This window comes from Hippocampus zosterae, chromosome 19, assembly GCF_025434085.1.
Source record: "Hippocampus zosterae strain Florida chromosome 19, ASM2543408v3, whole genome shotgun sequence".
Lineage (NCBI taxonomy): Eukaryota > Metazoa > Chordata > Actinopteri > Syngnathiformes > Syngnathidae > Hippocampus > Hippocampus zosterae.
The window spans coordinates 4891047-4904120 of NC_067469.1; the positions used below are offsets into that span (position 1 = coordinate 4891047).

Here is a 13074-nt window from a genome sequence, read left to right on the forward strand (position 1 = left end):
GCGGGGCTTCAGAAAATCTCCATGAATTCAACCCTTTAAATGAGAAACGTGTAAATTTGACGGGCTTCAAGTAGACTTTTGCTGTGATTAGGCTTCAGTGGGGGGGAGGGGGGGGGTGGGTGGGCCAACATGGGTTTGGCCGCGCCGAGGATCAGTTCACCACGTGAGCCGTTAACGACTCGACGGCTATTTGATGACAGTCGCAAGAACCCAAGCGACATGGCTGTCCTTTACAGCTGTTAAATCTTTGTCAAGTCAAGCAATGATTTGCGGCGCACACCCAAACCACTCGGGAACACGAAGGAGCCGCCCCCCCCCCCAAAAAAATCCCAATAACTCCGCATTTAAACACCTGTCCGACAAAGATAGTCCAGGACCAAGTGCCATTTTTAACGGTTGCTGGGATTGAACAATGGTGCTGTTCTACCATCAATCAAAAAGTTCGGATATTTGATAACACGGGAGTAATGCGGCTCTAAAATTAGCGGTCTAAAAAATGCATGGATTACACAGTACAGTATATCCTGATAGTCAGCCAAGTCTCCAGAAAGTTCCCCGCCGCAGCATTCCGGGGACCGTCCAGCTCGCGCGTTTGGACTATTTTCAGAGGGCAAGATATGACGGATAAGGCGGGGAACCGTACGATGGAGGGGGGAGAGGTGGAAACCAGGACAGGAAGTGAAATAAAAATCAATCTTCCATCATGAGTCTTAAAATCTTAACTTGAAGCAAAAGGAGCCTGCTTTCCAAGCGCGATTCATTTTTACATTGAAGAAGTTGCTCGGCACTCGTCCACTCGACACGGGAGCGATGGGACACTCAATTGGCAGGAAGCGTAAAGCGAATCAAAGGCGGAGTTTGCCGCTCCATCGGTTTCCATTCTTGCAGATTTCTCACGATTTTGAAGCGACTGTGAGGAATTTTGTCCTTTTTACGAGGTAAGCGGACCGGGCTCCATTTTTCCACACCAAAGTCATCCATGCGTGCCTTTAAAGGAAGGATCTTGGAACTCAGGACAAGGGAGGGGGGGGGGGGGGGGGGCTCTGCCAAAAGTGTGCTCGCACAATTGGGAGCACACAACTATTGAAACATCTCACAAAGAAGCTGGCGAAATAACGACTGGGTTTAAGCAAACCTCAATTCCTCTAGGTGGGGGGTAGTCAGTATTTACTACTGGGAGGGGGGGAGAAAGATACCTTAGGATTGCATTGGTGGGTTTGTTTGGATGCCTCACTCTTTCGTAACCAAAACAAAGCCTCATCATGACCCCCCCCCCCCCCCAACACCCACATACGTGCCTGCGTGTGCGTATAGTGTGTCAAAGTTATTTATAGCCGAGTAGCTCATCAATCTCAATAGTGCAGAGCGGCGCAAAGAGCTGATGAAATGACAGACATGATCACCATTCAGTGGCCGAGTGTAAATGGGGGGGTGTGGCGGGGGGTCGGTCGGGAGGAAGGCAGTAATAGCAATGGTTACCGCGGCGGCGCGTACAATTGCGTCAATATCCTGCGTTTTCTGGGTTCTGCGTGAAAAACACTCATACAGAATGAATTAAAAAGAAATAAAAAATTTAAATCCCATCTGTGTTGTGTTGAAATCAAATATTGCAGTCATGAAATGTCATTTTCCGGATAATTTTACATAATGATTGCAATCATTTTTTTTCAACGTGTTTAAATCGTGTGTTTCATTAAGTTCAAATGTGTGGGACGCGAGAAAAAAAAAAATAAACGCCCAACGGCTTTTTTTCCTGCATTTTACAACGTGGGGACAAAGTAGGTGCAGATCAAAGCGGGTCCAAAATGTTTAAAACGTGCAACGTTTATTTGGTGTATATTTTGCCTGCCGGCGGCGGTGCCGGGTGGTGGCGACGGCAGCTGCGAGGAGACGTCACATGTGCCATTCCTCACACTTCAACAGCCAACGAGAGAGCGATTTATGGACGCGGCGAGAAGGACACATAAACAGAAGCGGCGGAGTCGAAATAAACAAAAGGTGGGCGGAGCTGATGCGAGATAAAGTCGAAAAAAAAAAAAAACGAGAGGAAAGACAAATTGCATGTTCTGCCCATGCCTACGTGGGTTTTCTTCGGGTACTCCGGTTTCCTCCCACATGACCAAAAACATTCGTGGCAGGTTAATAGAGCTCTCTAATTTATCCCTCAGTGTGCGTGTGAGCACGGATGATTGTTAGTCTTTGTGTGCCCTGCAACTGGTTCAGGGCGTACCTCGCCTACTACCCAAAGACGGCCAGGACCGTCTCCAAGCACACTCACGTAACGCCACGCAACATGGCCGTCCAGTGAATGTGACCTGACTAAGTGGGTGAGCGCGTTTGCGCGCGAGTTTCAGGGAGCACTCTCCCATGACGTTCACGTCAACGACCCGAAGACCGTGTCAACAGGAAACCCAGCTCTACCCGATTCAACACACACGCAAATATGTGCACGTGGTGTTGAGATGTATCCCGGGGGGGGGGGGGCATTCTGAACCACTCGTGAACCTGCCGTGTTTGTTGCCGTAGTGACGGAGCTGTCATTGTCTGCTACCACCCAGGAAGAGCTGTCAATCACGGCCCACCACGTCGGCAGCTTGGACGAATGTTCTCTTTTTCAGTCATATTCAGTCACAATAATAATGAAACGTACTTGATTGTGAAATGTCACACTTAATGGGTGAGCAGGCAAGTCATTGGAAAAAATGCCTTTAAATGGATTCTTTCACAAACCCGACGGGACGCGGGTGTGAAGACAGACGAGTTCATCTTTCCAATCCAAAGCAGACGCTGCCTCACGGCACGATGGGGAAGGAGAGGGGGGGGGGGGGAAACTAGCCCGACGGAATTTCGACATGACGAGCGGCATCCTAAATCATCGTTACCCCTTTTCTGAGGCGTTTACTGTATGACATCAACACACGCACGCACCGAGGGGTGCAAACAATTAGCGTTCGACTTTGAAGGATGACTTCATGATTTGATGCCTCACGGAGTACTTGTTGATGTGTCAGCACGCATAAATAGTGGCAAGAGGGGGTGGGGGGAGGCGCAGATTAAATAATTATGTTAAGCACTATTGTGTTGGTTAAAAAATAATCCTCTCAATTCAAATAGAAATCTAAAGTTATTGATGAAATCTCCAAAATGTGCTTAAAAAAAAATTCTATTGCCAACTACAGTCATTGCCGCTCTTAGTTTTTTTTTTTTAAAACATCAATTCGAAAAGAAAGCTAATCTCCAGACACTTCAGAAAAGTACTTATCGCACGCTCGTTTTCTACAAAAGCCGACTAAATAAAAAAATCCTGCTCACTCCAGACTTTGAGCGCCCCACTTTGATCTACTCGTGAAAACAAAATGACTGTACATTTAAACCTTGAAGTGAAATTCCACAAAACGGATGCCAATTACTTACCTTTGCTATTCTTCCCATTTTTGTGACGAGGGCAGGCGTCGCTAATGAAGTGAGCGAGTCACGGGTGGTGTGCAGAGGAGGGTTGGGGGGGAGCATTGGTGAAGGGGTCGTGGGGCTAATTAGGCGAATCAGGTCCTAATCCCTCTCTCGGGCCATCCGCTGGGGTCAGGCCTAAAAGAGAGAAAGGTCACGGAAACATCCGGCACGGCGCATTCATGACTCCTTCGTACTGTAGACCGTGTGTGTGCGCGCATGTATAAAAAGAAGGGGACTCGAATCTGGACAAAGCCTATATATGAGTATCTGTCAACGTGGCGTCATGTAAACAAACATGCAACGGATGGATGTGTGTGTGTGCGATTGATCACTTTGCATTGATCAGCGATTACAGTGCATGGACAGGATTCACTGTATGGGCTCAGTACCTGCTCAAACACATTATAGCGGCTACTGTAGGCCAGAAGGTGCAAATCTGCAGATGTGTGACCAGCCGACAAGGACGGGGATTAACACGCGCACACACACACGCACACACACACGCACACACACTTGTATGGCCACATGACCAGTAAGAGAAAGGCTAACCCTAAATTAAAATTTTCCAGCCAAAAAGTCTTACTTTTAAGCTTTTGAGAAAATGTGGTTGCAAAAGTGTGCACCCCCTCCGTGTTGTAGCCGTCTTAAGAATAAATGCAGCAATCAAATTCAGAGTCATGTAAAATGATTGTAAGCACACACCTACCCGAATAAACTTCAGATGTTGGGGGAGGCTTTCGCTGACGTTTTTGTAGGTCACATCTTACTGCACCAGCCACGGCCCGCAGAGCGCCATCACAGCATCGGGGGGGAGGGGGGGGATCATTCATTTTCCCCAAGTATCAAGCAGGAGAAGCCTACAAAAGAATTTGCAAGGCATCATCAAGTGAATGCACAAGAACATGTCATATGCTTGTAAGAGTAGTTTTCTTCTTTTATTCACGGGAAAATAACACCCTGGGGGCTAAAAAGTCTCTAGTAATCATTTGTGTGTCAGGAGTGCGCTATAATTAGAGACATAAAAGAAAAAAAAGACTTCGGGTTACTTCCAGGAGATTATTTTACATTTGTATATATATATGTGTAATACAATGATGAGGATTACTGAGAGACAAATAAAGTTTTTTTTTTTAATTTTATATTTATCTGGTCATAAGGGACTAACTGCACAACACAAAGCCCATCTGCTGAAATCACGTCATCTCGACAGATCCAGAAGGTTCTCCCCAAATCTCCATTAAGACCCCCCTCCCACCCCTTCCCCTTAACGCAATCACCTTGTCCCAAATGCTAACAGTCCCTGGTAACGTGCGTGAAATGTCCACCAAGCCTAAACAAGTGTATTTTGACTGCACTCGCAGGAGGAGGAGGAGGAACCACAGATTGGATTTCCACGGGGGCTTTAAAGCAGACGAAAACATCCACGCTCCAACGGCGGAAATGGGCCTGCCTGTTAAACACAACACACCCACACACCCACACCAAGCTTCACGGCGGTGACCGATCAGCTGTCACCGCGTGCGTGAGTCTGATCAAATAGAAAACAGAATCACGAGTGTGTTTCTCAAAGAAGGGTGGAATAACATGAAGAAAAGGTAACTCGCATAGTGCGCATTATTTTGTGGCATGAAACAAACAGGCGGGGGGGGGGGGGGGGTACTGTATGAGGGTGTATTAGAAGGTTGTGGCGGGGTGGTGGTGAAATACTGTCAGTGGTTCTTAAACACACAAATCCAGAACGGGACAGATGGCTGGTTACACAGCAAAAGGCTGCAAAAGCCCTATGGGAAAACCATGTGGGCACACGCACGCGCACATTGATACATTGAGACTTATTGCAATTTCAAAATAAAAGCCTGAATAAATAAGATCCAGCGAGAGCCTTTGCTAAGAGAGCCTTTCAGGAGGTGATTTTTTTTTTTTTGGTCAGTACGATGTCCTGTGTGTAGAAACTTTGGTGGGTTGGGGGGGGGGGGGGTAAATGAATTTAGTGCAAAATGTGGAAAAAGTGCATCACTATGAATACTTTCCGGAGATAGGTTAAAAAAAGTTGCTAGATAGGTAGGTTACTCAAAAGGTCACGAAAAAGGTGATCTCATGGGAGATTCGGTGCGATTCCCAACCTGTGCAGCATTACTGTAAAAATTGAAATATGAATATTTGGATAACTATATGTCAGAGACATGAAAAATTAAATAGGCCTTATGTTGAAAAAAAAGACTGCACTGTATCCTGTTGTTGTAATTCACACCTGGAAAAAAACAACTGTCATTTCATTGGAAAATTAAAATGAAATCCCTCTTAGATAATACCGCCGAGTAACAGAAACGTGGAGATAAAATGCGAATGGGGTTGTGGGGGGGTGAATGACTTCACTTCCCCGCTCCCAAACATCAATATCGCTCTTTTCTGTCAGCACCCTCAGCATCCGGGTGACGCACAGTCAGCTCCGGAGCCGTAGACGGGCGCCAAAGGACGCAAATAATCTGTGTCCATGAGGCGGGAGCGTGCACGCTGGCGGCGAAGCGAGACTATCGGGACTGCTCATCGCATCGGATGCGCTCGGGCGGGCGGGAGGAGGAGGAGGAAGCAGCGTCAGTGGTCTCACGAGTAACAACATGGCAACGTTGTTTTGCGCCCTGGCTGCAGTCTGTTTGGACTCACCCATTTTTTTTTTTAGCCAAGGCGGTGTCCTTTTTTGAAGAAACTATTTAATATAGAAATGCAATTACAAACATTTGCGACCAAGACCTGCTGCGAACAGCAAAATGGTGTTTTTTGTTTGTTTAAAAAAATAAAATAAAAAATTAAATCACAGTCATGAGGTCAGGCGTAAAGAAGTGGTTCATCCTTTTACAGAATTTAGATTGACAAATTGCCGAGGGTTTACTTTACGGTGCACTGCCAACGCAAACCCGATGGAGAAAGGCAACATTTTATATCGAGTTTTTCTGCTTTCTTTGATTCGAATCTCCATTTTCTTGTACGCGCCGAGATGACTTCCTGCCTGCCTTCATTTCCCACGACCGACCTCGCAGCGGGGGACGACACGCCGTTCGGATGCTAATGTAGCGTGAGCCAGAACCGCCACAGCACTGACCGTAGTGTACGCGTACGTGTGTGAGTGATATCATTTCCCAGCGCTGCTGCTGCTGCCCACACCTTTCCATCCGTTTTACATCCATGACCAAATAAACATGCTTCACACTCCATCTCAAGCCACACATGCACACGGTAATTGAAATAGAACAACGTCATGGCCTCTTTTATGATTTTTTGGGGGGGGGGGGCAAGGGGGGTCTACGACATTCCCACCGCCCTTCTTCCACATGTCCTTCACACTTGGGTGACTCATGGGCAATGTGCAATGCATTATGGGTTTGATACGAAAAAAATATACACATATATGGGACTTTACACAATCAACATATGGAGCCCCAAAAGAGTCCAGGGGAAGTTGGGAATGAATCCAATTGAAAGAATTAATGATACACCTCGTCTAACACTCCTAAAAATCTCAGATCAGTAAAATATTTTGAAGTTTGTGGGGGGGAAAAAAAAGATCTCAGACCTTATTGCTTATAGTCGATAATTAGCAATAGTGCAAAAAGGCCTCAACAGCGTGTTCATCAAAATCAACAGAATTCTGCTTTGAGGTGTCAAGATCAACTTGGTTGAAGTTTAATTGTGGACCATGACACGTCGGGCTGTTGACAATCTCCTCCAGATGGGCGGACGAGACGTTCCCATGTCGCCACTTTGTCTTGCCGCTAGTTTGTTTTCTCTATGCGCGGATATCCAAATTCCTGGTCAACGTCTTCCGTCACATGCCCGACCATCCGTGAAAACACCCTCCCAACACCCTTCCAGTGCCTTCCCGAACACAAAACGTTTCATCACTCCAGCACGCAGCCATTCAACTCACACGCTGCAGCGAGGAACTGGCCTTGAACTCTGAACCTAAGGGTTGTAATTTCACTGCCTTTGTATCCCACAAACACACAAACGTGCATGGAGGGAGAATTGGAGCTAGCTAGAGATGCCTCACTAGCTAGCTAACTGAATGTCACAATTGTGCTGGATAACCGCTGATACAAACAAATGGTGCTCAAGTTTGTTAACTATGTAGCTTAGGGGCAACTCGTAATGGGGCCCAAGTGTGTCAATTAGCCTCGCTATAAAAGCCTAAAGTACCATTCTCTCGCATGCGTGGTATAGTAAGATATTTTGTGATGTTTTCTTTAATCAATGTATATCTTGTCAGTGAAAAACTGCTTTGGGATGATTGCATGACTTGGTGACTTGCTTGCCTAAGCAACTTCAGAGATGGACTCTGGAGCCTGTGTTTGACGACTTCAGAGATAAACTATTGTTCCTGCTTTGACGACTTCATAGTCTGCTTTGCTTGAATTGTCGAAACTTGATTGTGATCAACGCCACTTGGTTACACAACAAACAGTGTGGCGTAGGGAGGGATGAGAATGGACACTCACCCCTCCCGATGCACACACTTTAGAGGATAAAAGGAGGGGAGCGATGCTCCTCAGCAGAGTCTGCTGTGGGTTAGCGTACGAACGCCCAGCTCGTATTGAAGCTCACTCTGCTGAGGGTGTTGGCTCTCCACCCTAATGGCATACGGTAAGAGTATATCATCTTTAGCTTCATACAACTTGTTTGAACTGTGTTATCATTTCTGTGTGGGACCAATAAAGTGCCTTTTGTTGGTAGCCAGAAGTGTCTTGTCGTTATTTCTGAGTGCCTATCTCCGACGATCCTTTATAAAACTTGATATTCATTCAAATTGAGTATCAGAAGTCTTTCAAAACAATGCGCTAACATGTCAATTCGAATGGAGCGACCAAATGTCAGTCCCGCATCTGCGCGGTGTCGTAAACGCTAAACATAGCAAGGCTCAGGCTAGCAAGCGCTTGTGATTAGCGCTGTGATCAGAGAGCGGCGTGATCGGAAACCGGAGAATGATTTTTTCCCCCCCGTTTTTTTAAACAAGTGCTTCCATTTCAGAAGCAGCTCTTCTGAATTGGCCAGTCCCACGGCAGCGGGTAAACACTAAACATAGCTTGGCCAACGGTGCATTCAAGGCCAAGGAGACATACGAGTTATTTTAACAGATGCCGTGCGGGTGCGGTAAACACCAACAAGATGAGGTGAGCCTTAAGTCTAAAATGGTGTCTCATTACCAAGTCTCGAGGTGCTAAGTGCAGTGGTGTGGAACATCAAACGAAGGCCAATTAAAGACATAAACAACTGTGCATGTGCACAGAATTAAGCTAGAGTTGGACTAAAAATATTTTTGAATATTTTCCTGTCCAACATTACATGCCCCCCCCCCACAATATTCAAATATTCAATTTCTTGCTAATACTTCTGTATATGCCATTGACTAGCGTCACGAAACAGAGTTTGATTTCTTTCGGTTTTATTTGCCAATAGTAGTAGCGGCAACCCTGAACTGCTTATATTTAATAAAAAAAACAGTGATGAGAGATTTACCGCACAGAAATGTGTTCCGTCGTAAATCAAAGCCATTTGTAATTGAACTTTAGGATCCACGAGCGTCCATCTATGCCCCGTTATTTTCCCAATGGTCCGTTTCGGTCCCGCGTCACATTCCACATCTTGCTTTAGCATTTACTGTCGAGCTTTACGACGCACGCCAACCTTCACGCAGGAATCGTATGTAATTGAATTAAAAGCTTACTTGAAATGCGTAGAAAAGGGAGAGAGCCTCAGGGACTTAATTGAAGGGCCAATGAAATCTTTATGGTCTGAAGCAACGCTTGGCGGACCAGGAAACGGGAGATGGAGCAAAACTTCCTCGACAAGTGGACCTGAAAAATCCCACGTTCTCCCTTGGTCTCTGCGGTACAACTAAGCTACTGCGTGCGCTTTCATTTATGTGTCGGACGTTTCATTATTTCTAAACAATAGATGCCAGAGTACTACCGGGTGGAAAAACATGGGTGACTAGCGATGACCTGAAAGTGAAACAATGTTTTTAGTATTGTGCTGCCAAAAAAGGAAGTACCCAAAAAAGATCCAAGAACCGAGTGCAGGATCCGCCACTGCATTATTTACTATCAGTCCACAAATTACCAGTTGAACAATCACAAATTTAAACGAGTTTTGTCGAGTCTGAACGGTGCAACTCAAAGACGGGTGTTAGTGAGCACCCCCGCCCCCTCACCCTCACCCGCAACCCCCCTCCGCATTCTCCCAGCACGCTTATCAAACCACTGCTACTCCCCGGGCCTGCCAGAGGCCTGCCAGAGGCCGGCCTATCGGCGCGAGTGTCATCCGAGCAAGAGATAAGCGCTCGCCGGCGATGCGTTCGCGGTTCGAACCGAGTAATTAACGAGCCTGCGGGGGTGAGGACATTCCGTCAGACGTCTGTCTCCGGGTGCGCAATCAAGCCGATTACCTGCGAGATGAGGCGGCGGTGGCGAGGAAAAGCAGAACCGGCCTCCGGTCCAGAGTTTGTAGCCCGCCGCTGACCTTGCAATGAGTACAGAGAAAGAAAAATCACAAACGGGACGCCATGTTAGAATAGGAATTAAAATCACTCGTCATTTTCATGGAAGACAAGTCACGAGAGGGGGTCGGAAAAGTCATGAAATATAGTGAGAAAATCCATTCATTGCTCAGCCCTGCAGCGAGTTGGATTCCATCCGGTTGTTTGTCGGCTGGGCGAGGCGGCGCTTATTTAATCACGGTGAAACGAAGCAGGCCCGCCAGGCGCTCTGAGGCCTTATTAGTCAGATTTACAGCGTGCGAGAAAAGTTTCGAGATGGGACGAGGGATTGGTGGAGGTGCTGGGAAATCAACCATAAGCACTGTCAGCTGTTCGTCGGATCAGGAACAGAAGACGTGACGCAGATAACCTGTTGCTTTATGTTAAGATTTACGACGCCGACCAAAAAGATTACGTTTTCATCGCCATTCCTTTCTTGGATCCAAAAAAGATAGATACACTAAAATGTCATAGTCAGTTGTATTTATATAGTGGCAAATTTTACGCACACATTTTAAGGTACTTTCCACACAATGACGCAAAGCAGTTCTCCTTAAATGAGATAGTCCACATTCTTTTCACAATATAAAACCGTTTCCAGGTGTCTTAATATTTTTGTCCGTGACATGTTTTCATCCAAATACCCAACACGGTGAAAATTAAACCCTACATTTTTAGTTTTGTGGAAGCAAGCCTGTTAGGGATTTGCAATGAAGCTAGCGCCAACTATTAGGCCGCTAGCTTCATTGAGTTAACTCAATGTGCTCTTCTGGACAAAAATCTTACTTTCGAAAGGTAAAATTCCTTCGCTCACTTCGTAACATGGTGTCGTCTCCCGTCCACCCCCCGCGCTAATGCGCCGTTAGCATCATTTAGGAGCGGTGACCACAGTCGGCTGTGTCAAAGCTGACAGAGTGCTCATCATATCTGCTTGGCTACGAGCTCTTATCGGGCGTCTAAGCGCTGGAGAGGGTGAGAAAAATCAAGCCGCGGTCTCTGCCCAGCGTCTCCGTCACGTCCTCGGACGTCAAGCGGCTGGGACCTGATAGCGCTTGTCGCGTGCTTGAAGCGTAAGTGTGGCTTGATTTATGAGCGTAAAAGCTCATCGCATTGCTAATTCTGAAGTAGCTGCTAAGAGTTATTAGAAGTTTCAAACCGTTATTGATTGTGGTGATGACAGAAAATGTCTCTTCACGTGGCAAATTGAAGTTGAAGGGGCGACTCCCAAACTAGCAAAAACAATACCGCAACTATTGCTCAAAATGGCAGCCAACAAGTCCCAACACCGCTGGTTACCCAAAAAAACCAAAAGGCCTCAACCAGGAAGCAGATGAGGCCTCTTATAAGACATTCACAACTCTTTGCCATTTCCTGTAGCTTCAAACTGAACTTTTCCCACCCCGGACCTCCCTTCCTGATCTCTACTAGCAGCGATCTTTAAAGCGAGATCCACTTCCTGAGCTCTTCGAAGGCCAAGATGGCGCACCACCGAGAAGGAAAAACCCGCAGAGGAAGCGCCGTTTGAAGTGCGGCCTATCGGTGTCATAAGAAAACACTCGGCGTCCACAAATGTGCGTTTTCATCGAAGAATCCGTCAATAAGGTCTTTTAACGGCGGGAGTCCTTCATCCCCCGCCCCTCTTCATCTCGACTTCTTTCACTGCTTGTCTCATAGCGGCAGAATGATGAGCCCCGCCGACTCCAGCGCTCATAAATTTGATAAGGCGTCTCCTTATTAATACGATAACCGACTCCTCCCCTGACGCGTTCTTGCCATCACGCCGTCTTTTCGCTGTTATCTCGAGTCCGGACAAACTGGGCCAGTAGGCAGCGATTGCATAAACACAGCGAGACGGAGGGGCCGGAAGACAAATAAGTAGAGAAGATAGCAAAGGAGGGAAGGAGGGGGGGGGGGGCAACATGGCTCCATTCAGGAGAAGGTTGCAGGCAGACGAAGAGTTCGTCTCGATCCGGATTTCACAATCGAAAGGCGGATCTCGTTCGATGGCGCCCGTGTTCCAAATGTGATGTCAGCCATCCGTCAAGAGGAACCTGCGCATCACCCTCGGAGATTCTCCAGGAAAAAAAAATAATAATCTAGCGCGAGGTTCGGCTGACCTCGAGGCAGCTTTGAATAATTTTACAGACAAGGGTTGGAGGGAGACGGACGGACGGTGACAGAGGAAAAGGAGGGGAGTGCATGGCGGCCATGTTTGAAGAGCTGACAAAGTCCCCGATAAAAGACCAAGCTGGTTATTCTCAGACACGCCGGGAGGATGCATCAAGTTCAGGGAGGGAGGGAGGGAGGCCCACTTCGATTCTACTCAGGAAATAAAGAGGTCGGTGACATGAATGGTTGAAAAAGGGCAGAATCACTTTCGGAAATAGAACATGTCGCAGAAAAAAATAAAAATACACACACAGCCCAGAGTGACTATAAAGTGGCCGACGCGCCACATGAAACATTCGCCATTCAGGCAATCTCATGCCTTCTTAAATCCCACACCGCATTGCGTTTTTAATCGACGCCTCGCTGATGAGCCAAACAGTTATTTGGCCATTCTTTCTTCCCGAGCGACATGAATGGAAAGCCGAAAACGCGGCGGTCAATGTGTGCGAAGCCCATCCGGCTCGCTCGTCCCCCTCTCGTGACTTGATGTGGACTTGCGGTCTGGAGGCTTTGGCTTATTTCTGAACGCAAACGGCGAGGAACAATCTGAAACATTTTTAACGGGGGCGTCCTTCAAAGGCAAGTCGGCTCTGTGGTGAAGCTCATAAACAGACACGATCCAGATTGGACCCAAACGCTTTTGCCGTTTTACGGGCCTTCCGCAAATGGCCCAAATCTTTGGAAACATCAAGTTTGAGCCTGCAGGCATTCGCGCCCAATATCTGCCTTTTTTTTTTTTGGGGGGGGGGGGGTATCTGGATCGATGGAAAGGAAATGTTCATTTTTAAAACACTCCGGATCACAAATTAAATACACGCGCACTTTATTGCTTTTAAGTGTTGCATCTGATTTTGCCATTAGGTTTGGATCTTAAAAGAGCCCCGTGGTCATCATTTCAGCTTTTGGTGCTTTCTTCCCTTTTCTCC

General features: G+C 46.9%; 1 long non-coding RNA gene across 1 annotated transcript; it reads right to left on the reverse strand.

Moving 5' to 3' along the window:
* Positions 1 to 3419: 3419 nt before the first annotated feature.
* LOC127592561 (uncharacterized) lies at positions 3420 to 10709 on the reverse strand. Its single transcript, XR_007960150.1, has 3 exons — positions 9890 to 10709; positions 4157 to 4307; positions 3420 to 3585 (listed from the first exon to the last, which is right to left on the reverse strand). It is a non-coding gene; the product is annotated as an uncharacterized LOC127592561 (long non-coding RNA).
* Positions 10710 to 13074: the final 2365 nt, after the last annotated feature.